General features: G+C 38.2%; 1 protein-coding gene across 18 annotated transcripts in view; it reads left to right on the forward strand.

Moving 5' to 3' along the window:
* R3HDM2 (R3H domain containing 2) overlaps positions 1–25,551 on the forward strand; it is a 137,497-nt gene that overhangs the window by 13,084 nt on the left and 98,862 nt on the right. For 17 of the 18 annotated variants that reach the window (XM_045553542.1, XM_045553551.1, XM_045553546.1 and 14 more), the window contains exon 2: positions 18,861–18,923. The gene's annotated coding sequence lies outside the window, so the exon portion shown is untranslated. Of the gene's footprint in view, positions 1–18,855; positions 18,924–25,551 lie in introns of all 18 variants that reach the window. The other variant, XM_045553543.1, reaches the window with a different exon arrangement.

The raw sequence follows: 25,551 nt of genomic DNA on the forward strand, positions 1-25,551 counted from the left end.
GGTGTTTAATATATTAAATATTTCTGTTGCAGTATAGTTTTATGGCTCTTGATGAGGTCTGATATTTTAGAAAATCCATAATAGGATTAATCTTAGAATTGGGATCTAGTACACCAAAATCACTTATGGTCCAACACAGGTGTGGGGAACCTTTTCATGTCGGAAGGCTGTACTAATTTAGCTGTAATCAAATAAGGCTGGATTCAAGAAACTTCAATTTGATATACTTAAAAATGTACATTATTTTGTAAAAATCCAACTACCATGTACTTAATAATTTCAAAAAATGAAAACTATGTGTTAATTTTAAAGTTAACTAAACCTTTAATGACTTTGTGTCTGCTTTTTGTTGGAAAACATTTGAATATTTGGTTGTAGCATGGAGGTCCACAGTTTCAGTTGATCCTCCAGAGTTGCCGTCCCCAATCCCTGGGCCTCAGCTCAGTACCAGTCTGTTAGGAACCAGGCCACGCACCACCACCTGAACTCCGCCTCCCCTGTCCCCCCCACTTCTGTCCATGGAAAAATTGTCTTCCATGAAACTTAGGAACCTGGCCACACAGCAGGAGGTGAGCAGTGGGAAGTGAGCAAACCCTCATCTGTATTTACAGGCGCTCCCCACTGCTCACATCACCCTCCCTCCCAGACCCCCCGCCCCTTGGAAAAATTGTCTTCCATGAAACCAGTCCCTGGTGCCAACAACGTTGGAGACCGCTGCTCTGGAGGGTATCAGTCATTTGTGACCTTAAGAGTATCTTGATGTGGGTTAGGTAGGAGAATGTAGATTTGCAGCAATAAGTGGTTGAAGAGCAAGAAAGCATTTTGGGGGCATGTTCCCAAAGGTGTGGGTATTCTGCATTTTTCCCTGTTTCAACTGGATCTTTCTTAGCATCAAACAATGACTTTAAAATGTCATCTACTGAGAGCTCAATCAATTCCATCTGTACTTCTTTAGGTGCCTTAGTGATATCAACTAGGTGAGGCTGAGATGCCAAGTTGAGTGTGATGTCATGATTCTCACAATGAAAGTGAACCTTTCATTGTATTCTGCAATTAATAGGGCTATAACAGCTGTGTATTCTTCAGATGAGTCACATATATCATCCTGTTCATCAGTGACCTTTGCTAACTGGGGAAGATGTTCATCTGAAATTTCCTTTTGAAGAAGTGTTTTGAAAAAAAGATAGCTTGTTTTGAATTGCTTGGCTTTTTTTTTTGCCACATATCACATATATAGACCTAGTTTTACCTTGTAAAGAAATATACAAGCCATTTTGCTTTGACATGATACCACAAAGAAATGGCACGTTCCTATAGCAATCTTCTTTCAGTAATTCACATTGCTGATTCCGTTCTACATGCAGTTCTTGCAGAGATAAAATTTTGACTAACACCTACCCCTGGGATAGCCAATGCACTTTAGAATGATACTGCAAATCCACACTGAATACCTCATCATTCAACTTGAGCATGTTATGAAACTGATGATGCCATGTTGCATTTGCAGGAATGTAGTTAACAATACTTATAACTTGTTGCAAAGTATCACTTAAAATAGTAGCTTTAGCACAGATTTTCCTGATGTAAGATACAATGAGAAGAAATGAGAGCATCTGGATCTGTTAATACTTTTTTTATCTGTGCAATAAACCCTTCATGTTTTCCTGTCATGGACGGTATACCATCTCTACATACACTCACTGAATTTACCAAATTCAGACCAACCTCACAACGTTTATCTTGAACGTTGCTGAGGATATCTGTTCCCTGTGTTCTGTTCACAAGAGTGCCCAGAGTGAGTAACTCTTTGTAGCAAAGAAAATCTTCTGTTATGACCCAAATGAAGTATAAAACCTGTACCAAGTCAATAGTATCAGTTGACTCATCCAAAGTGATGTAATAATACATATTTTCTTTTTGAAGTAGTGCATGAAATTGGTCTGTTAAGTTGAAGGCTCATTCAGACCTCCAGTCAGTTGAGGTTCTCCTTGAAAGAGGCAGTTGTTTGTACTTTGAAACATTATTGGGGTCTAAGCATCCTACAACTTTGACAATGCATTCTTTCACAATTTCTGTATCACTGAATGGCTACCCTGTTTTCCCCCAGTGTATAAGCTACTTTATAAGCTGCTTCAGTGGCGTTATTTCCAGGTCTTGTTGCTGCTTGAAAGAATTGTCTCTGCTTTTGCTTTTCATCTTTTAATTTCTGCAATACAACCTTTAGCACCTCTCCCTCTAATTTAAAATATTTGTGGTCCTTATCAGTATTGATAATGCTGATGAACATTGAATTAAACAAGCAAATTGTCTTATCTTTAGCAGAAACAAGATTTTAAAAATCATTAAGAAATCTGTTTTCTTCCTTCAGTGTTCTCTTGGTCTTCTTTGATGTTATGGGCTACTTGTGTAAGCAGACAGAATTTTTTTTTTTTTTTATGAGACAGAGTCTTGCTTTGTTGCTGGGGCTAGAGTGCGATGGGGTTAGCCTAGCTCATAGCAACCTCAAACTCCTAGGCTCAAGCGATCCTCCTGCCTCAGCCTCCTGAGTAGCTTGGACTACAGGCGTGTGCCACCATGCCTGGCTATTTTTTTCTATGTTTAGTTGTCCAACTAATTTCTTTCTCTTTTTAGTAGAGATGGGGTCTTCCTCTTGCTGAGGCTGGTCTTGACCTCCTGAACTCAAGCAATCCTCTGGCCTCAGCCTCCCAGAGTGCTAAGATTACAGGCCTGAGCCACCACACTCCGCCAGCAGGCAGAATTAAAAAATACTGTGGAGCTGTGCAACTATTCACAAATTTCCACTTCAATCAGAAACACAGTGCACCGTGTCAAAAGCTGATAACAGCCTGGGGTGTTCGACCTCCATAAACTCTTGCCAAGCGGTGATAGTGGCGCCAGTCATGCTAGGGAAGTTAGAACTAATCATGAGCGTAGCAGCCATCAATTTAGCACTTAAAGATTACTAATGTTCTAATTGTGCTGGTCAATCTTGGGAGGATTATTTAGTTGAAATTTATTCTTTGGTATTTTAAATATGTTCATTTTAAAAATAATATAAAAGATGAAAAAATGTATTAATAAAAGTAAAAGGATTTGTTCTGTAAAATTTGGTTTCAGTCAAATGGCTTCATTTAAGGACCTAGAAGGCCACAGATTCCTCACCCCTGCTCCAACAGCTTGAGAATGTACTGCTCTGGGACTGTTCATGAAACAAGTCATGTCATTTTAGTGCATAAAAGTATTTTGCACTGAAGATAAAACCAATTAAACCTATCTATATATTCCTTTGATGTTAAAGCTTGTAAATAAGCTATAAGGAAGGTGATGATGTGCTATTAACATGTTCTGTGTAGCCAGGCATGGTGGCATGTGCCTGTAGTCCTAGTTACTGAGGAGGCCGAGGTGGGAGGATGGCTTGAGCCCAGGAGTTTGAGGCTGCAGTGAGCCACTACTCCCCCGCCTGGGTGACAGAGCAAGACCCCATTTCTAAAAAAAATTAAAAATAAAATAGGTTCTGTTGAAATATTTAAAATACTTCATATTAACCCTCTGGAGGAAATACAGATTGTATTTTAGAGGGGGGACGGTAGTCATTCCTAGAAATCATAGTTAGTGCTTTAATTAACAGCATTACTAACCTATCAGTTAATTATGTGGATTAGTGACTCCTCTAAGATTACTTAAGAAATGAGCTGCCTGGTAACATAAAGGTGCAGATATTAGAGTGAATTGTATGCCTTCCAACTATTTCTTTTTCTTGGCTAAATTTAGAACCATGTAGAGCTCCTGTAGAATTGAAATCTGTGGAGATTTTAATAGTTAAGACAGACATTATTCAGCTTTTCAGAGTCAGGAAGAACAAAGGTGCCAAATTAATTTTTTCACTGTCACCCAAACTGCTTAATTAACATACAGAGTCCAGTGAAAAGTCAGAACTGTTCTGAGAATTTTATTTGACTATTTATTTGACTATGCTGAAACTTTGTTAGAGCCTAGGGTCAAGGTGGAGAAAGATAATTTTTTTCCCTACTAAGGGGATTGCTAGAGGATGTCCATGTCCTTTCCAAAATGTACTTGATGAATACAGTTTTTATTTTATTTTATTTTCCTTGTCTTTTATGTGAAATTTATCAGGCCCAGATATAAATACAATTCTTAACACTTCACTTGGATGGATGAGGCAATACATCTGAGCTAGTCATCATGTGAGCCTTACTCTGGGTGCTTATGAGAAAATTGTATGATGTTGGAATTGTTTTGTATGTGGGTGAATTCAGACTAGAGTTTATGTAGGATATTTTAAGGAGAAACTTAGTTATTCCATGTATATTCAGCTGTCTATGAAATGTGAAGATCTATTGCTATAGCTGGGTAGGACCTGAATACAAAAAATGGCAGATAGATGGAATGGTTACTTAGAGTAACTAATTTAAGATAAAAATAGAGTAAGATTTTATATACAGAGTGAATATGATGTGTTTACTACCTGATTTGGTAATTGGAAAAGTATGACCATGTTGCTACTATAGCAAGAAATTTTAGAGAATTAGAAAAAATAAAAAAAAATTATTCACCAACAAGAAGAATCCATAAAAATGGAATGTATGGTTTGTTATTCTGACCCTGGATTTATACAATCGGTAAAATGTAAAAAAATTGAAAGTCAAATCTGCATATTACTGTCATTGAATTAAGCCTATGTGCTTTTTCTCCCTTTCCTTTCCGTCCTGCTGTGACAGTTTTAGAAGAGAGGGACGTTGGAGAATGAGCTGCCTTCAGATGACTTACTAAGACAAAAGGTTAGGAAGGAGATTATGGGATAATTTTTTTGTTTTCTTTTTGCTTGTCTCTATTTATAAAGAACAGGTATTTCTTTTGTAATTAGAGAAAAAACACTTATTTTTAACAATTTCTTTTACAAGAGGGATAAAGGGGCTATAAATCATCTCTAAAACGTGTATTTCAGTAGACTTGTTCTCCACTGGTCTTGATTGGTCTCCAGTTAGCTAGTGGGTTCTTTGTTTTGTGGGCTTTGTGACTTTTCGTTTGGGTAATTTCTTTGTATTACAGCTGAAATTTTTATGAAATAACTTCATGGTACTTATCATTTAATCAGTTAGCTAACCAGATTTTTATTTAAATCTAATATATAATTCTGTTTCTGTGACAGAGTATAAATATGCCCGTTTGAACTCTGGAAGGAGGAAAAGCTGGTACTTATTAGCCTGACTTAACTTGCTAGAGACTTAGAATTTGATGTCACAAAAGGGACCCTTGTAAAATTTGAAGAAGACAATATTGTATGCTTTTACTAGAGTAAAAACTTAATTTTAGTACAGAGTGGCTCTTGGGGTGACAAGGAAGAATATTGCATTTTTCCATAGGTCCCAGTGTTTTTCAAGACAACTTGAGTGTCAGATAAGGTACTTGGGACCAGTAGGAGGCTTAGCATCATTCTAGGGTTAGGGGCTTTTGTGTGTGTTAAAGGACTTTACTGTAAGGCTGGGCACGGTGGGGCTGGGCACGGTGGCTCATGCCTGTAATCCCAGCACTTTGAGAAGCTGAGGTGGGAGGATTGTTTGAGGCCAGGAGTTTGAGACCAGCCTGAACAAAAGCAAATCCTGGTCTCTACAAAAAAGTAAAAAAATCAGCTGGATGTGGTGTTGCGTGCCTGTAGTCCCAGCTACTTGGTAGAATAAGGCAGGAGGATTGTCTGAGCCCAGGAGTTCAAGGCTGCAGTGAGCTATGATCATGCAACTGCACTCCAGCCTGGGCGACAGAATGAATCTCTATCTCACACACACACACACACACACACACACACACCCTCAAAAACTCCCAAAACACAACAAACCAAAAATCTAGTTTTCATGTTTCCCTGATTATGTCCTATTTTTTTTTTTTAGCAGCTCATATGTTTAAAATAGGATCCAAATAAATTTGATGGTAGTTGGTCAATAGATCTTCAACATCTCTCTCTCTCTCTTTTTTTTTTTTTTTGAGACAGGTTCTCACTCTGTTGCCCAGCCTAGAGTGCAGGGGTGTCATCATAGCTCACTGCAACCTCAAACACATGGGCTCAAGTGATCCCCCTGCCTCAGCCTCCCAAGTAGCTGGGACTACAGGCAAGCACCACCATGCCTGGCTAATTTTTCTATTTGTTGTAGAGACAGGGGTCTGGCTCTTGCCCTCCTGAGCTCAAGCGATCTTCCTGCCATGGCCTCCCAGAGTGCTAGGATTAGAGGCATGAGCTACTGCTCTCAGCCAACATCTCTCTCTCTCTTTTTTTTTTTTTTCAATTCAACATCTCTTAATGTAAAAGATTTCTCTTCCCTCGTTTTTCTTTGAAGAAACTGGATCATTTCTTCAGTAGAGTTTTCCACAGTTGGCTGGATTTTCTGATTGACATCATTATGGTGTCATTTAACATGTTTCTCTGTCCCCCATATTTCCTTCAAATTGGCAGTTATATCTGGAGACTTGATCTGGTTCTGATTCAATGTTTTTGGCTAGAATATTTTATGTGGTGTTGTGTACTTCCATCAGGAGACATGTGATGTCTATTAGTCTCCTTTTTATGATGTCAGCAGCCATTGATGATCATTGTCTAGATCCCTTACTTCATTGAACTTCATTAGAGATTACTTAATTTTTTTTTGAGCTGCAATACTTTTATAAAGAGATACTTCCCCTCATTGCCTATTTGGTTACTCTGAGGTACATTTGTACAAGAAAGGCAAGACAATGCTCAAGTCTTTCCTTTTTTATTTTGAGGCAGAGTCCCACCCTGCCGCCCTGGCTCCTGGGCTCAAGCAATCCTTCTGCCTCAGCTTCCCAAGTAGCTGGGACTACAGGCATGCGCCACCATGCCCGGCTTAATTTTTTCTATATATTTTTAGTTGTCCAGCTAATTTCTTTCTATTTTTTAGTAGAGACGGGGTCTCGCTCTTGCTCAGGCTGGTCTTGAACTCCTGAGTTCAAACAGTCTGCCTGCCTCGGCCTCCCAGAGTGCTAGGATTACAGGCATGAGCCACCGCGCCCGGCCCAAGTCTTTCTTTTAATTAACAGTTGTTACCATTTTCAAAATAATGAGTTTGTTCACTAACATCCTCTAATTTTCTTTTAAAAAATTGTCATGAATTCTTCAATTGAGCATATTTAACGCGTTTCAGCAGGTTTCAGTCTTATTCTTATTAATGTCTCATTGTTTCATCTTTGGCAACTGGGAACCTCTTTAAGTTAGTCTTTGATAACTTCCTTGCTTTCTGGTCTGACGTGATGTTCTGAGATCATCTTTTACATTTCCATCCTGAGATATGGATCAGCCATTACCCCCCAAATCCTGGTTCCTTTTCCGAGAAAATGGTGTCTGGTTGCATGAGGTATTCATTTGCTTAGTGGGCTGGTCTCTGGTCATCGTTTTTTGGAGTTTTCAGTGGACAAGCCTTTGAAATAATTTTGTTTGTTTGTTTGTTTGTTTGTTTGAAGAAATGGGGGTCTGCTATGTTGCTTAGGCTGCACTTGAACTCCTGGTCTCAAACAATCTTTTCTCCTCAGCATCCCAAATAGGGACTACAGACGTGTGCTACCATGCCTAGCTCTTTTTTTTCCTTTTTAAAATAGAGACAGCATTCTGAAAATAAAAGGTGAAGATCCCGACTCTACCCCAGAATCACTAGTATACCACTCACTACTTACCAATCAATTCAAAGGCTTCATAGTGGGTATGGTGGTTTTTTTTTTTATTTTTTTATTTTTTTTTTAGTAATGTCCCTGTCTGAGCATAGTAGGTTTCTTTGACTCATATATTTTATAGATACCTTGTTTAGGTAACACTGGTCCTACAGTTAAAAATTAGAGATGAATTTTTTTTAGTATATGTGCTGCCAAAGTAAGCACATGGGATAGATACTTTTTGAGGCTATAGAAAAAAAGACACGAGAAGTTATTCCTTATGTGAAATGAGAATTCTTACATATTTTTGGATTTACTTTTTGAATTGGTATTACATTTAAATGGTTCATAATTCTAAGGGTTTTAAAAAATATAAAGTTTCCTTTCTACTCCTATACTCCCAAACCAGTCAATTCCTATACCTCTCTCCAGAGGCAATTAATATTACCAGTTTTTGTGCATCTTATGCATTTATAAGCATAAAAATATATATATGCAAACATGTACATATTCTTCTCCCCATTTTATAAAAATGATTCTGCATCTTGCTTTTTGTACTTAGCAATATAACTTTTAAGTACATCAAGAATTTCTTTATTTTATTCCTGCAGGATGTTATAGAATATGTATGCACTGCTCATCACTCTCTTATTAAAGGGCATTTTGATTTTCTTCCCTAGTTGTTTGCAATTATAAACAGTACTGCATTAATAACCTTGTATATAAGTGACTTTGAATATTTGGGATAATATCTATTCAAATAAATACCTGGCCAGGCATGGTGGCTCATGCCTGTAATCCTAGCATTTTGGGAGTCTGAGGCAGGAGGATCACTTGAGGCCAGGAGTTCAAGACCAACCTGAGCAAGAGCAAGACCCTGTGTCTACAAAATATAGAAAAATTAGCTGGGCGTGGTGGCGTGGGCCTATAGCCCCAGCTACTCGCGAGGCTGAGGTGAGAGAGGATTGCTTGAGCCCAGGAATTTGAAGTTATAGTGAGCTATGATGATGCCACTGCACTCTACCCTGGGATAAAGATAAATTTCTGTGCCAGGCGCAGTGGCTCATGCTTGTAATTCTAGTACTTTGAGAGGCAGAGGTGGGAGGATTGCTTGAAACCAGGAGTTTGAGACCAGCCTGAGCAATATACTGAGACCCCTTCTCTACTAAGAAGAAAAGAAAAAATTCTAAAGGTTGTGTACTTTTGTAATTTTTTAAGATATTGTAAAATTGCCTTCCGAAGATATAGCCAATTTACATTCTTACCAGCAGTTGCTTCAAATTTTGAGAGAGAGGATTTGGGTGGTGGATATATACAAAATAACCAATGTGAGATATTAACTTCATCAATGAGTATTTATAGTGGAGCACTCAGCATTAGATTACATTTTAGCCTTGTTTATTCAATACACCAGGGGTGGGGAACCTGTGGCCTTAAGCCATATGTGTGGACTTCTAGGTCCTTAAGTGGGGCCATTTGACTGAATCCAAATTTTACAGAACAAATCTTTTTATTTTTATTAATACATTTTTGTCTTTCATATTATTTTTAAAATGAACATTTAAAATACCAAAGAATAAGTTTCAACTAAATAATCCCCCCAAGATTGACAGGCACATTTAGAAAATTAGTAAGCCATAAGGGCTAAATTGATGGCTGCTACGCTCATGATTTAGTTCTAACTTCCCCTGCCTGACTGGTGCCATTACTGAAAGAGGCTGGTTGGCGAGAATTTATGGAGGTCTAATACGCCAGTCTGTTAACAGCTTTTGAGGACAGTGCACAGTGCTTCTGTTTGAAGTGGTATTTGTGAATAGTTGCTCAGCTCGACAGTATTTTTTAATTCTCTCTGCTTACACAAACAGCCCATCATGTCAAAGAAGACCAAGAGAATGCTGAAGGAATAAGACAGATTTTTAAATAATTTTTAAAATATTGCTTCTGAAAAAAAAAAGGAAAAAGTCTTGTTTCTGCTAAAGATAAGATGATTTGCTTGCTTGGTGATACTGCAAAATCAACATTGAAGAAATTCAGTGCTCATCAGCATGATAATACTCATAAGAACCATAAATATTTTAAATTAGAGGGAGAGGTGCTAAAGGTTGTATTGCAGAAATTAAAAGATGAAAAGCAAAAGCAGAGACAATTCTTTCAAGCAGCAACAAGACCTGGAAATAACGCCACTGAAGCAGCTTATAAAGTAGCTTATACACTGGGGGAAAACAGGGTAGCCATTCAGTGATACAGAAATTGTGAAAGAATGCATTGTCAAAGTTGTAGGATGCTTAGACCCCAATAATGTTTCAAAGTACAAACAACTGCCTCTTTCAAGGAGAACCTCAACTGACTGGAGGTCTGAATGAGCCTTCAACTTAACAGACCAATTTCATGCACTACTTCAAAAAGAAAATATGTATTATTACATCACTTTGGATGAGTCAACTGATACTATTGACTTGGTACAGGTTTTATACTTCATTTGGGTCATAACAGAAGATTTTCTTTGCTACAAAGAGTTACTCACTCTGGGCACTCTTGTGAACAGAACACAGGGAACAGATATCCTCAGCAACGTTCAAGATAAACGTTGTGAGGTTGGTCTGAATTTGGTAAATTCAGTGAGTGTATGTAGAGATGGTATACCGTCCATGACAGGAAAACATGAAGGGTTTATTGCACAGATAAAAAAAGTATTAACAGATCCAGATGCTCTCATTTCTTCTCATTGTATCTTACATCAGGAAAATCTGTGCTAAAGCTACTATTTTAAGTGATACTTTGCAACAAGTTATAAGTATTGTTAACTACATTCCTGCAAATGCAACATGGCATCATCAGTTTCATAACATGCTCAAGTTGAATGATGAGGTATTCAGTGTGGATTTGCAGTATCATTCTAAAGTGCATTGGCTATCCCAGGGGTAGGTGTTAGTCAAAATTTTATCTCTGCAAGAACAGATAGTTAAACTGCATGTAGAACGGAATCAGCAATGTGAATTACTGAAAGAAGATTGCTATAGGAACGTGCCATTTCTTTGTGGTATCATGTCAAAGCAAAATGGCTTGTATATTTCTTTACAAGGTAAAACTAGGCCTATATATGTGATATGTGGCAAAAAAAAAAGCCAAGCAATTCAAAACAAGCTATCTTTTTTTCAAAACACTTCTTCAAAAGGAAATTTCAGATGAACATCTTCCCCAGTTAGCAAAGGTCACTGAACAGGATGATATATGTGACTCATCTGAAGAATACACAGCTGTTATAGCCCTATTAATTGCAGAATACAATGAAAGGTTCACTTTCATTGTGAGAATCATGACATCACACTCAACTTGGCATCTCAGCCTCACCTAGTTGATATCACTAAGGCACCTAAAGAAGTACAGATGGAATTGATTGAGCTCTCAGTAGATGACATTTTAAAGTCATTGTTTGATGCTAAGAAAGATCCAGTTGAAACAGGGAAAAATGCAGAATACCCACACCTTTGGGAACATGCCCCCAAAATGCTTTCTTGCTCTTCAACCACTTATTGCTGCAAATCTACATTCTCCTACCTAACCCACATCAAGATACTCTTAAGGTCACAAATGACTGATACCCTCCAGAGCAGCGGTCTCCAACGTTGTTGGCACCAGGGACTGGTTTCATGGAAGACAATTTTTCCAAGGGGGGGGGTCTGGGAGGGAGGGTGATGTGAGCAGTGGGGAGCGCCTGTAAATACAGATGAGGGTTTACTCACTGCCCACTGCTCACCTCCTGCTGTGTGGCCAGGTTCCTAAGTTTCATGGAAGACAATTTTTCCATGGACAGAAGTGGGGGGGACAGGGGAAGCGGAGTTCAGGTGGTGGTGCGTGGCCTGGTTCCTAACAGACTGGTACTGAGCTGAGGCCCAGGGATTGGGGACGGCAGCTCTGGAGGATCAACTGAAACTGTGGACCTCCATGCTACAACCAAATATTCAAATGTTTTCCAACAAAAAGCAGACACAAAGTCATTAAAGGTTTAGTTAACTTTAAAATTAACACATAGTTTTCATTTTTTGAAATTATTAAGTACGTGGTAGTTGGATTTTTACAAAATAATGTACATTTTTAAGTATATCAAATTGAAGTTTCTTGAATCCAGCCTTATTTGATTACAGCTAAATTAGTACAGCCTTCTGACATGAAAAGGTTCCCCACTCCTGCAATACACCATTAATTAAGTGCCTGTGAAAGAATGTAGTCTTTGCTCTCCACTGTAAGGAAATAACTGTAGCAGATTAACTTTACCTAAGCTGTCAGGGAAGGCTTTGTGGAGGAGCAGAAAGCACCTTGAAGAACAGGGGAGGCAGAAGTTCTAGATTAGTAGCCCTCAAACTTTTTGTCTCTTACCTCTTTACGTTTTAAAAAACTTTTATAGATCTCAAAGAACTGTTATATATGTGTGTTAGATTTATCAATATTTAATTCTACTATAAATTAAAACTAAGAAAATAGTTTAAATATTAATTCACTAAACAAACTTAATATATAAAACACATTTTTAATGGAAATATTTTTAAAAGATTTAATGAGAAGGGAAGTGGACATTGTTTTATATTTTTGCAAATCTGTATAATGTCTGACTTCATAGAAAACAACTGGATTCTTATATCAGCATCTGCATTCAGTCTGTTGTGATATGCCATTTTGGTTGAAGTATATGAAAGAAAATCCAACCTCAGAAATAGGTTGTTGGATAAGGGAAGAATTTTTTAATATCTTCTTTGTGTAATTATGGATATTCTTAACAAGTGGTAATATTTTTTAATAAGAAAAAGTAAAAACTTTATTGGACTTTGTTATACTTATTTTACAGTTTAGTATTGCTTTTATTTTGAATTACATAAGGTGGAGGATGGGGACACCATAATGTTTTTGTAGTTTAAGACCTTTAAAGCTCTTAATCTGGCTCTCCTGCTATTAAGGAAAGTGTGGTATCTGCTCTACACTGGCAAAATAAGAGGCTACATCTTCCTATCTGTCCCTCCGATCTCTCTTCGTTCAAGTGATAATTTCTTAAAGGTTAGTTGCAATATGGCATGTGAAACCATACTAATGAACTTTTGTATTGGACAACAGTAAAATCCATTTATTTGTCATGTATATTGAATGGATCTTTTACCCATGTATGATTTGAAAACATGAATTGGTCAATTGGAAAACATTGCTTCACTGAGTAATGCGGACCTCCCAAATGTTTGACACATTTCATTATATGATATAAAAAAATCACATTTGTTAATATCGCCACCATCAGGAAAGTCTTTAAGTATTGAATAGCTGTCAAGCTCACAGTAACGAATACATTTTTCAAAATTCTGATTTTCACTTAGCTCGAATTTTATCATTGGCGATAAATATCATTATTTTCTTTGAGGTAACAGGCTTATTTTGTTCATTTCTGTGAAAAATATTGCCAAATACCCAAGTCTGAATAGCCATAGTTTGCCATTCAGTTGTTTACTCAAGTAATAATAGTATTCCATGAAAAAAACAAGTGGTGCAGCTCATAGCTCAGCTGCACAAGTGCTTTTCAAGACAGTTGTACTTTGGTATGCAACAGAAGTACTTTATACTTACCGTTTTCTCACTTAAGGTATTAAAAAATCATGTACTCAAGGGTGGAAATTTAATAAAATTATTACTTTTTACTGCCTCAAGGACATTCTTAAATGAAATTTATAATTTCTTTTTTCTCTCTCTTTTTTTGTAACCTGGCCCTAATGAGATCCTATCATTTCCTTTTTCAACTACAAGTGTGAGGGGGCAAAGAATACAGTATTAATAGTACAGTTTAGTGTTCTTGCTTTTTTTATATGAAAGCACTAGCAGTTTTACCTACCATTGCTTTTGAAAATATGGTGAAAAGGCAAATAACATCTTAGTGTTATTTGAGAATAGTGCTGGGATTACAGGCGTGAGCCACCATGCCTGGTCCTCTGTAGCTTGCTTGTTTTTTTACTTGTTTTTGAATTTCATAATGATAGAACCATATATACTCTCACGTCTTCTTTTTGATCAACATTGTCTTTGAGATTCATGAATGTAGTTGCGTATAGCAGTGATTTATTCTTTATCATTGCTGTGTAATATTTTATTTTCTGACCATGCCATAATTTTTTATTGAGTCATTTCCAGTTTTGGACTATTATGAATAGTACTGCTATGGAAATTTTTTTAAATTTCAAAATATTAAGGGGAGTACAAGTGTTTTTTTAATATGAATACACTGTATAATGCTGACATCAGGGCTTTCAGTGTGCCAATCATCTGGACAGTGTTCATTGTATCCGATATCGAAGTTTTTATCACTCACCCCTCCTTCCATTTCCCCTTTCTTAGTTTCCAGTGTGTTTCATGTTTCTTTTTGCCCATGTGTATCCATTATTTATTATAGCTCCCACTTATTAGTGAGAACATGGGTTATTTTTCCAGTCCTGAGATACTTCACTTAGGATAATGGACTCCAATTCCATCCAAGTTGTTGCAAAAGACATCATTTCATTCCTTTTTATGGCTAAGTAGTACTCCATGGTGTGTGTGTGTATGTGTGTGTGTATGTATATGTGTGTGTGTATGTATGTATACATACACACACACCACATTTTCTTTATCCACTCATGAATTGATGGGTGCTTAGGTTGATTCCTTATCTTTGCAACTGTGAATTGTGCTGCGATAAACATTCAGGTGTAGATGTCTTTTTTATAAAATGATTTTTGCTATGAACAATCTTGTACATGTCTTTTCACAAACACAAGCAGTTATTTCTATTGGTTATATACCCATGAGTGGAATTACTAGGTCATAGGCTGTATGTATGTTTAGCTTTAGCAGGCACTGCCAGTTTTCCAAAGTAATTGTGTTAGTTAATTTATTCTCTTGCCAGCAATGTATAAGAATTCTGGTTGTGCTACAAGTTTGACTGCGCTTAGTGTTATTAGTCCTTTTAATTTTAGCTAATCTGTTGAGGGTGTAGTGGGTTTTTTTGTGGTTTTAATTTGCATCTCCCTAATGATTATTGATGTTGACTCATTTTTTCATATAATTATTAGTTTTTTAGTATCCTCTTGTGTGAAGTGTTTTTTTGTACATTTTAAAAATTGGGTTGCTTTTCTTTTATTGATTGGTAGAAATTCTTTATGTATTTTGCATATGAGTTCTTCATTGGCTACATATATTTGCACATATCTTCTGTGGGTATTTACACATGCAATAGACACAGGAACGAATTGATAAACCTGAGCATTTTGTTGGAATTCCCTGGTATATGTCTTATCAATGAAAGTTAGTCCTGTATATTGTTCTTTACAGATTCTAATTACCTTATATGTTGGGAATGCACATGCTGGTTTTGAGTGGGTCACTATTGATGTTTTGAATTAGGTGCAGTTGATTGTGGGTGTTTCTGTTATCTATTGCTGTGAAACAAACCACGCCAAAAATTAATGGTTTAAAGCAACCACAGTTGTTCCTCAGTATGCTGGAGGATTGGTTCCAGGACTGCCCTCATATAACCAGATCTGTACATACTCAAGTCCTCCAGTCAGCCCTGTGGAACTTGTGTGTAGGGAAGTTGGCCCTCTCTTTAGGGGGGTTTTGCATCCCAAGAATACTGTATTTTCCATCCATGTTTGGTTGAAAAAAAGCTATGCATAAGTGGACCCATGCAGATTAAATTAGTCTTGTTCAAGGGTCAACTCTATTTATTTGCTTAGGATTTAAGTGGGTTGGCAATTTGGACAAGGCTCATCCAGCACAGCTTGCCTCTATTCCACATAGTATTGGCTGGGCTCACGCATGTGTTTGTGGCCAGCTGGTACGTTAGCTAGGGGCAGGTCAAACCTGGATAGCCTTGGGCTAAAGCTATCAGCTAAGTTGCTGTGGCCTCTCCTGCAGGTTGGCTTGGCTTCATTTTGTGATGGCTGGGTTCCAAGAAGGTGAGAGTGGAAGTTGCAAGGCTTCTTGAGGCCTGGGCTCAGAATTTGCAGTGTCATTCATGCTGCACGCTATTGGTCAAAGCAAGTCATAAGGACAAGTCATATTTAAGAGATGGGGAAACAACCTCCACTTCTTGACACCAGTTCCTATAAATAATTGTGGCCATATTAAATAATTATGGTGATGTAAAAAGTGGGCATGGTTTTTCCTTCCTTGTTTTTCTTTTTCCCTTTCCCTTTCTTTTTTAACTTCCTTTCAAATGAAATGGGTGCTTTTTGTTTTTACCACCTTGACTTGTCTTTTTGTTTTAAGAGACAAGGTCTCTCTCTGTCATCCAGGCTGGGTTGCAGTGGCATGATCATAGCTTACTGCAACCTCAAACTCCTGGGCTCTTTGATCCTCTTGCCTCAGACTCCAGAATAGCTGGGACTACAGGCATATGCCACCACGCCTGGCTAAGTTTTTATTTTTTTTGTAGAGATGGGGTCTCACTATGTTGCCCAGGCTGGTCTCCAACTCCTGGATTCAGTGATACTCCCATCTCGGCATCCCAAAGTACTAGGATTACAGGCACGAGACACAGCGCCTGCCTCTTTTTGAAGTTCATGTTAGAACAAAGCTTATTGGGTTAAAGGATGTCTTCTGTGATTACTTGGTGTGGCCAGGGACTGATATTATCAGGTCCTGACTTTGCAACTGTTTTTTGAATTACCATAATAATACTAAATATCTGTTAATGCTGAAAAGATCAGTTTCTTCCCCAGGTGATTTTGATCTTTTCTTAAAGTTGGTAATTGCTGAGAGTTAACACTGTGGTCCTTTTATGGGCTCTGTTCCCAGCCCTTCCATGGCTTGTTAGTCATCCCCAGTTGCTAATATTGGCCTGAAATAACTTTTTTTGCCAGGTGCTCCTTCCATGAAGTCAGGAAGGGAAAGGCTCCACAGCAGAAGGTATCTGGATTGTTGTTGTCTTGAGTAAACAGTGCTTTTGTATGTGAAAAAAATGAGAATTGGGGCAAGGCTCAGATGTCAGTGACTTGTCAGCCCATCGGGATGAATCATCAGAAATCCTGGGTGAGGTGACAGTGTCAGCACAATGAGCCCCTTGCCCTGCATTTATTTGGCATCTCATTAGTGTAGCTGTCATAGCCTTTATTTTAGAGAAAAATAAGAGTCATTGTTCATGATTCAGGTACTTTTATTTTTTTATTTTTATTTTTTTCGAGACAGAGTCTCGCTTTGTTGCCCAGGCTAGAGTGAGTGCCATGGCATCAGCCTAGCTCAAAGCAACCTCAATCTCCTGGGCTTAAGCGATCCTACTGCCTCAGCCTCCCGAGTAGCTGGGACTACAGGCATGCGCCACCATGCCCGGCTAATTTTTTCCATATGTATTTTTAGTTGGCCAGATAATTTGTTTCTACTTTTTAGTAGAGATGGAGGTCTCGCTCTTGCTCAGGCTGGTCTCGAACTCCTGACCTCGAGCGATCCACCCACCTCGGCCTCCCAGAGTGCTAGGATTACAGGCGTGAGCCACCACGCCTGGCCGATTCAGGTACTTTTAAAACTTATTTATTTTGGAGGGGAAAGGTCACTTTTTCAGTATAGGTGCCATTGGAAGTGACATGTGGCTGTTTTTCAGATTATAGCCGTTTTCATTTTGCCCAAGTATTACAGTTGTTAGGATCTTTACTAGAGGCTATTCTGCCTCTCCAAGTAAGGTTAATTAATTGTCTTGGGTCCCAGACAAGTGGATTTGTTAAATGTAGTTTCTGATATATCTATTGCCCAAACCAGTGATAATTTGATAGGAATAGGAACTCAGAGGTGGCATTTTATTGCAAAAGATGGATGTTGGTTGCTAAATTCCGCGGATTAGAAGGCTAGACTGAGTATCTGTTTTTCTGGTGACAGGGTCGTTATTAAAGCTTTATAGGATGCTTCACTAGTCTGATGGCTGAGTTCAGCTTCTTTCCACTTCCGTGAGGTTATCTTTAAGGCATTTGGAGTGCTTCACAGAACTCTTATCAGCAGTGTCTCACAGGTGTTTGCAACTTTGGTCAATTTAGCCTAAGTAGTTCATGGCTGTGAGGCACTCTTCAGTACAATGCTAGTAGCCAGTAATTGACAGTTGCTGTTGCCTGAGAAGATTAGATTTGGGCCCCACAGAACCAGAGAACAGTTGCCAGATAGGATTGCCATCTTATTTTCTGATTGTAAGTTTTACCTTCAGATAAAGGAAGGAAGATTTCTTAGAATACAAGGCAGATTGTTAGAATGAATAAGAGAACATAGGGTTTTGACAATTTGGCTGTCTTACTGGCTGTACAAATAAGTTTTAAATACCTTGGCTTAAAGAAGCTAGGTTTACCTCAGAGGAAGTAACTTCTTAGCTTTGCAAATGAATCAATTAGAAAACTATTTCAGTGCTTCTTATGTATCAGACATTATTTAGCATTGAAGGCACTGATATGAACAAGATATACAAGATTTTTGCCCTCAAGGAGCTTACCTTTTTGTCTAGGAAGGTAGACAATTTTCATATGAATAAGATATTTGCAGATTATGATATATGCTATGAAGAAAACAGATGTGGTGATGTGATACAGAGCAAGGTGGGGATACTTCAGATTGGGGTGGTCAGGGAAGACCTCTTTGTTGTGATACATGAACTTTTCCTTTTTTTTTTTTTTGAGACAGAGTCTTGCTCTGTCACCTGGGCTAGAGTGCTGTGGCATCAACCTAGCTCACAGCAACCTCAAACTCCTGGTCTCAAGTGATCCTCCTGCCTCAGCCTCCCAAGTAGGTGAGACTACAGGCATGTGCCACCACACGTGGCTAATTTTTCTATTTTTAGTAGAGACGGGGGGGGGGGGGGTGTCTCACTCTTGCTCACTCAGGCTGGTCTTGAACTCCTGACCTTAAGGGATCCTCCCACCTTAGCCTCCCAGAGTGCTAGGATTACAGGTGTGAGCCACAGCACCCGGCCACCAGCAGAGTTTTTTTAATTGTGAATTGAGAGTGGGAATGGAGATAGAGGATACAGGGAAGGTGCAGGGGTTATGAGAAGCATTGTGAGCAGAAGGTATTGGGAAAGATGATGTTAAGAGATGGTGCTATGGATTTTGAATTGGATCTGATTTTATTTTCTTTGAGGGTCTCGATATATTAAGATTTAAAATTGCTTTTAACTTGCCTTTTTTTTTTTTTTTTGAGGTTAGACTTGTTTCTTGTATGTGATGCCATTCCAGTACGGGACTCATGGAGGCTGAGCATTTATTCAGGTAACATTTATGGAGTACTTTCTATGTGCCAGACAACAAACTAAGTACTATAATTTTATTCTCACTTAATCCTCACACAACCGTGTGGGGTTGGAAGTAATGTTGTACCCATTTAATAGATGAAAAAAATTGAGATGCAGAGTATATCAAGATTGAGTTCAGCTGAATTAAAAAATAAAGCCCACTGTTGCAGTTGAAGTAAGAGGTGCTAGTAGCTTGGGTTAGATAATGTCATTGCTCACTTGCTATAAATATTATGAATGTAGCTGGGCACAGTGGCTCACACCTGTAGTCCCAACACTTTGGGAGGCTGAGGCGGGAGGATTGCTTGAGGCCAGGAGTTTGAGACCAGGCTGGACAATATAGCAAGACTCCATCTATTAAAAAAAAAAAAGAGAGAGAAAGAAAGAAACCAGGTGTGGTGGCACATGCCTGTAATCCCAGCAACTGGCTGAGGTGGTGGGAGTGTCCCTTGAGCCCAGAAGTTCAAGACTACAGTGAGCTATGCTACTGCACTCCAGCCTGGGCGACAGAACAAGACCCTGTCTCAAAAAATAAAAAGAAAAGAAAAATCACAAATGTAGTTTTGATTGACTGAACTTTACCCCAAATTCTATAACTTTTTCCCAACTAGTGAATACATTGTAATTTTGGTTTGTCTTTAAAACAGTCCATATACCTTCTGGTAAAAAAAAAAAATCCAGATTAGGATTTTTAACCCTAAAGTTTTCCTGACTTTTTATAAAATAGGTTAAAAGTTTTGAAATAGTTAAAATTTGAGTGAAGATCTATATAAGGTAAATATGTATAACTAGGGAATTTTTTCTTAAGAGGTGATTAATATGGATATGTTGATTTCTTCTCACTTGAGATACTGTTTACAGGTATTTTCAGCTTTAAGGAACCTTATTAGGGTTTTGTGTGTTTGTTTTGTTTTGTTTTGTTTTGAGACAGAGTCTCACTCTGTTGCCTGGGCTAGAGTGCCGTGGCGTCAGCCCAGCTCACAGCATCCTCAAACTCCTGGACTCAAGCGGTCCTCCTGCCTCAGCCTCCTGAGGAGCTGGGACTACAGGTGTGCACAACCACGCCCAGCTAATTTTTTCTATTTTTAGTTGTTTGGCTAATTTCTTTCTGTTCTTAGTACAGATGGGGTCTCACTCTTGCTGAGGCTGCTCTTGAACTCCTGACCTCAAGCAGTCCTCCCGCCTTGGCCTCCCAGAGTGCTAGGAGTATAGGCATGAACCACTGCACCTGGCCTCTGATTAGGGTTTCTTTTCGCAGCTTTCTTGGTGCATTACATGCTTATTTACAAATCATCTTAAGTGCAGTACTTGCCAGACTTAGAGGATTATTTGGAGGGTTTCTTAGCACTACTGACTAAAGATAGTCAAACAAATGAAGATTGAGCATCTCTGACATGATAATGTAGATTAATAGAAGTATTTTTAAATTTATAAAAATTCAAATTTATGTACTATTTTGAGTAGTTTTGCATGTTGTCTCTACACTCAGCCGGGTAAAGTAAAATTGCTTTTAATACTATCTTATCAGTTATTGAGTGGCCAGCATGAGAACATTTGCCCTGTTTTCCTTTCCCTATCTTTTTAAAAAGAGACCTTAATTGAGGTATAATTGACATACAGTAAATTACACATATTGAAAGTATGCAATTTAAGTTTTGACATAGGTATACACCCATGAAACTATCACTACAACCAAGATAATGAACATATTCATCACTCCCACAAGTTTCCTTATCCCCATTTGTAATGATTCCCCCAAACTCCGTGGTCTCCAGGCAGCCACTGATCTTCTTTATATCACTATAGAGTAGTTTGTATTGTCTAGAATGTTATATAAATGGAATCATAGAGTGTGTACTCTTTATTTATTTACTTGTGGTCCGGCTTTTTCTATTCAGCATAATTATTTTGAGATTCATTTATGTTGTTTCATGTATTAGTAGTTGATTCCTTTTAAGCGCTGGGTAACAATCCATTCTATAGACAAACCACAATTTGTTTATCCATTCACTTGCTGATGGACATTTGGGTTGTTTCTAGTTTCTGGCAATACAAATAAAGCTGTGCTGTCAATATTTGTGTACAAGTCTTTGTGTGGATATATACTTTTGTCCCCCCAGATTACTTTCTTTTTTAAAAATTGAGGTGAAATTTGTATAATACAATTAACTACTGTAAAGTGTACAATTCAGTGGTATTTAGTGTATTTACAATGTTATGCAACCACCAGTTTCAAAACTTTTTCATCATCCCATAAACCACCCTATATCCACTAAGTAATCACTCTCCATTCTGTCCTCCCCTCATTTCTGATAACCTCTAATCTGCTTTCCGTCTTTATGGATTTGTCATATAAAGGGAACCTTAGAAAAGGAATCATACAATATTTGGTCTATTGTGTCTGACTTCTTTCACTTAGCATAATATTTTTGACATTTATCTAAGTTATAGCATGTATCAGTACTTTGTTCCTTTTTATGGCCGAATAATATTCTACTGTGTACATATACAACAATTTGTTTATCCATTCATCAGTTGATGGACACTGGGGTTGTTTCTACCTTTTGGGTATTATGAATAATGCTGCTATAATTATTCCTGTAAGAATATCTGTTTGTTTCTGTTTTCAGTTTTTTAGTATATACCTAAGAGTGGAATTGCTGGGCATATGGTAATTCTATGTTCAACTTTCTGAGGAAATGTCAAACTGTTTTCCACAGTGCTGCGCCATTTTACATTTCCAACAGTAATGCATGAGGATTCCTGTTTTTCAGCATCCTCACCAGCTCATATATTCTAGGTTTTTGTTTTGTTTTGTTTTGTTTTTTGAGACAGGGTCTCACTCTGTTGCCTGGGCTAGAGTGCAGCAGCAGCATCATAGCTCCCTGCAACCTTAAACTCCTGGGCTCAAGTAGTTCACTTGCCTCAGTCTCGCAAGTAGCTGGGACTATAGACACACACTACCATGCCCGGCTTATTTTTGTATAATGTATTTTGTAGAGACAGAGTCTTGCTATGTTGCTCAGGCTGGTCTTGAACTCCTGACCTCAAGTGATCCTCCTGCCTTGGCCTCCCAGAGTGCTAGGATTACAGTCATAGGCCACCGTGCCCAGCTGTCAATGAGGTTTTGTTTTGTATTTCCTTAGTGACTGGTGGTGTTGAACATTTTTTCATGTGCTTCTTGGCCATTTGTTTATGTTCTTTGGAGAAATGTCTATTTAAATCCTTTGCCCATTTCAAAAATTGTCTTTATATTCTTGAGTTGTAGGAGTTTTTGTTGTTGTTAATTGTTTTGAGACAGAGTCTTTCCCTGTCACCCAGGCTAGAGTACAGTGGTATCATCACAGTTCACTGCAACTTCATACTCCTGGGCTCAAGTGGTCCTCCTGACTTAGTCTCCTGAGTAGTTGGGACTACAGGTGTGTGCTACCAAGCCCAGCTAGTAAGAGTTTTTGTTTGTTTGTTTGTTTTTGTTTTTTGTTTTTGAAACAGTCTCGCTCTGTTGCCTGGGCTAGAGTGCCATGATGTCAGCCTAGCTCACAGCAACCTCAAACTCCTGGGTTTAAGCAGTCCTCCTGCTGTAGCCTCCCAAGGAGCTGGGACTACAGGCACTCACCACCACGCCCAGCTAAGTTTTTGTTTCTGTTTTTAGTTGCCTGGCTAATTTTTTCTATTTTTAGTAGAGACGGGGTCTTGCTGTTGCTTAGGCTGGTCTTGAACTCCTGACCTCAAGAGATCCTCCCGCCTCAGCCTCCCAGAGTGTTGGGATTACAGGTGTGAGCCAGTGCACCTGGCCATAAGAGTTTTTTAAAAAAATAAATTTTTTTATTGTGTATATTTAAGGTATACAGAAGAGGGTTTTTTTATATATCTGTATATATATTCTGGATATTAAACCCTTAGCAGATATATGATTTACAAATATTTTTTCCCATTTTATATATCATCTTTTCACATCCTTTGATGCGCAAAAGATTTGAATTTTTGTGAAGTCCAATTTATCTACTTTTGTTGCTCATTCTTTTGGGGTCAAATCTAAGAACCCACTGCCAAATCCAAGATCATGAAGATATACTCCTATGTTTTCTTTTAAGAGTTTTATAATTTTAGCTCAGTTTAGGTGATTGCCCTATTTTCACTCAAATTTTATATATGGAATGAGGTAGAGATCCAATATCATTCTTTTTTTTTTTTTTTTTGAGACAGAGTCTCGCTTTGTTGCCTGGGCTAGAGTGAGTGCCGTGGCATCAGCCTAGCTCACAGCAACCTCAAACTCCTGGGCTTAAGCGATCCTACTGCCTCAGCCTCCTGAGTAACTAGGACTACAGGCATGCGCCACCATGCCCGGCTAATTTTTTCTATATATATTTTAGTTGGCCGGATAATTTCTTTCTATTTTTCAGTAGAGACGGGGTCTCACTCTTGCTCAGGCTGGTCTCGAACTCCTGAGCTCAGAAGATCTACCTGCCTCAGCCTCCCAGAGTGCTAGGATTACAGGCGTGAGCCACCGCACCCGGCCCAATATCATTCTTTTGCATGTGGTTATCCAGTTGTCACAGCACCATTTGCTGAAGAGACTATTCATTCCCCGTGAATGATCTTGGCACCCTTGTCAAAAAATCACTTGGCCATAGAGTTGGGTTTGGGTTTATTTCTGGATTCTCATGTCTATTGGTCTACGTGTCTCTCCTTATGCCAGTACCACACTGTTTTGATTAGTATAGCTTTGTAATAAGTTATGCAGTCAGGAGGTGTGAGTCTTCCTACCTTGTTTTACTTTTTCAGTATTGTTTTGGCTATTCAAGACCCCTTGCAGTTCTACATGAATAGCTATAGACACGTATATTAAAAAAGAAAGATTACATTGGAATAGGGATTATAGTTAACATTTTAGCTTATAACAATGTAATTTGATTACTACCAATTCAATTACAATAGTATATAAAACCTTTGTGCCATATAGCTCAATTTCCTCTCCCCTCTTATGCTGTTATTATCATACAAATTACATCTTTATACATTGTGTCCCCGTCAGCACAGATTTATAATGATAGCTTTATGCAATCTTTTAAATCAGACATAAGAAGAAAAAAGAGTTACAAACAGAAAGTACATTGAATATAGTCTTTTATATTTACCTATGTAGTTACCTTTACCAATATTCCTTATTTCTTCATTTGGGCTTGACTTACTGTCTAGTGTCCTTTCATTTCAGCTTGAATGGCTGCCTTTAGAGTAGAGCCATATAGAGGAAGTCTTCTAGTGACAAATTTTGTCTTACTGTTTACCTGGGAATATCTTAATTTTTCTTTTATTTTTGAAGGATAGTTTTGCTGGACATTGAATTCTTGGTTGACAGTCTTTTTCTTTCAGCACTTTGAATATATCTTCCCATTGCTTTTTGGCTTCCATGGTTTCTGATGAGAAATGTGCTGTTATCTTACTGAGAATCTCTTGTATATGTTAAGATACTTCTCTCTTGCTGCTTTTAAGCGTCTCTGTCTTTTTTTATTTTATTTTTACAATTTGGTTATGATGTGCCTAGGTATGGATCTTTGAGTTTTTCCTAGTTGGAATTTATGGAGCTACCTACATGGGTTGAATAGCGGATTTTCATCAAACTTGAGAAGTTTTTGGCCATTATTTTATTAAATATTCCTTATCTGTCTGACATCCAGGAAAAACAACAACAAAAAAATTCTTTCTGTCTCTTTTTTCCTCTCATAGGACTCCCAGAGTGTATTTGTATGTGTCTGCTTGCTTGATGGTGTCCTGCTCTCTCTGAGACTTTGTTCAGTTTTCTTTATTCTTTTTTCTTTTGTTCCCCAAACTGAATAATCTTTATTTTATTTTGTTTTACTATTTTGTTTTTAAAGATGGGATCTCGATATGTAGCCCAGGCTAGAGTGCAGTGGCTATTCACGGGCATGATCATAGCACACTATAGCCTTGAACTCCTGGGCTCAAGTGATCCTCCTGCCTTATCCTCCCACGTAGCGGTACTACAAGCATGTAACACTGCACGTAGCTTCTAATGGATAATTTTAATTAACCTAGCTTCAGGTTTGTTGATTCTTTCTGTGCGTGCTCAAATCTGATGTCAAACTTCTCCACTGATTTTTATTTTCATTTTTGTTATTGTACTTTTCAACTCCAGAATTTCTCTTTGGTTCCTTTTTATAATTTCTATCTTTCTATTGATATTTTAAGTTTGGTGAGACATTGTTCCCATTCTTTCCTTTAGTTCTTTAGACATGATTTCCTTCCCTTTTGAACTTACTTAAAATGGCTGATTTAAAGTTGATCTGTAGCACTCTGGGAGGCTGAAGCAGGTGGATCGTTTGAGCTCAGGAGTTTGAGACCAGCCTGAGCAAAAGCGAGACCCTGTCTCTACTAAAAAAAATAGAAAGAAATTATATGGACAACTAAAATATATATATAGAAAAAATTAGCCAGGCATGGTGGTGCCTGCCTGTAGTCCCAGCTACTCAGGGGGGCTGAGGCAGGAGGATCGCTTGAGGCCAGGAGTCTGAGGTTGCAGTGAGCTAGGCTGACGCCATGGCACTCTAGCCTGGGCAACAGAGTGAGACTCTGTCTCAAAAATA

Source organism: Lemur catta, chromosome 6 (genome assembly GCF_020740605.2).
Source record: "Lemur catta isolate mLemCat1 chromosome 6, mLemCat1.pri, whole genome shotgun sequence".
Classification (NCBI taxonomy): domain Eukaryota; kingdom Metazoa; phylum Chordata; class Mammalia; order Primates; family Lemuridae; genus Lemur; species Lemur catta.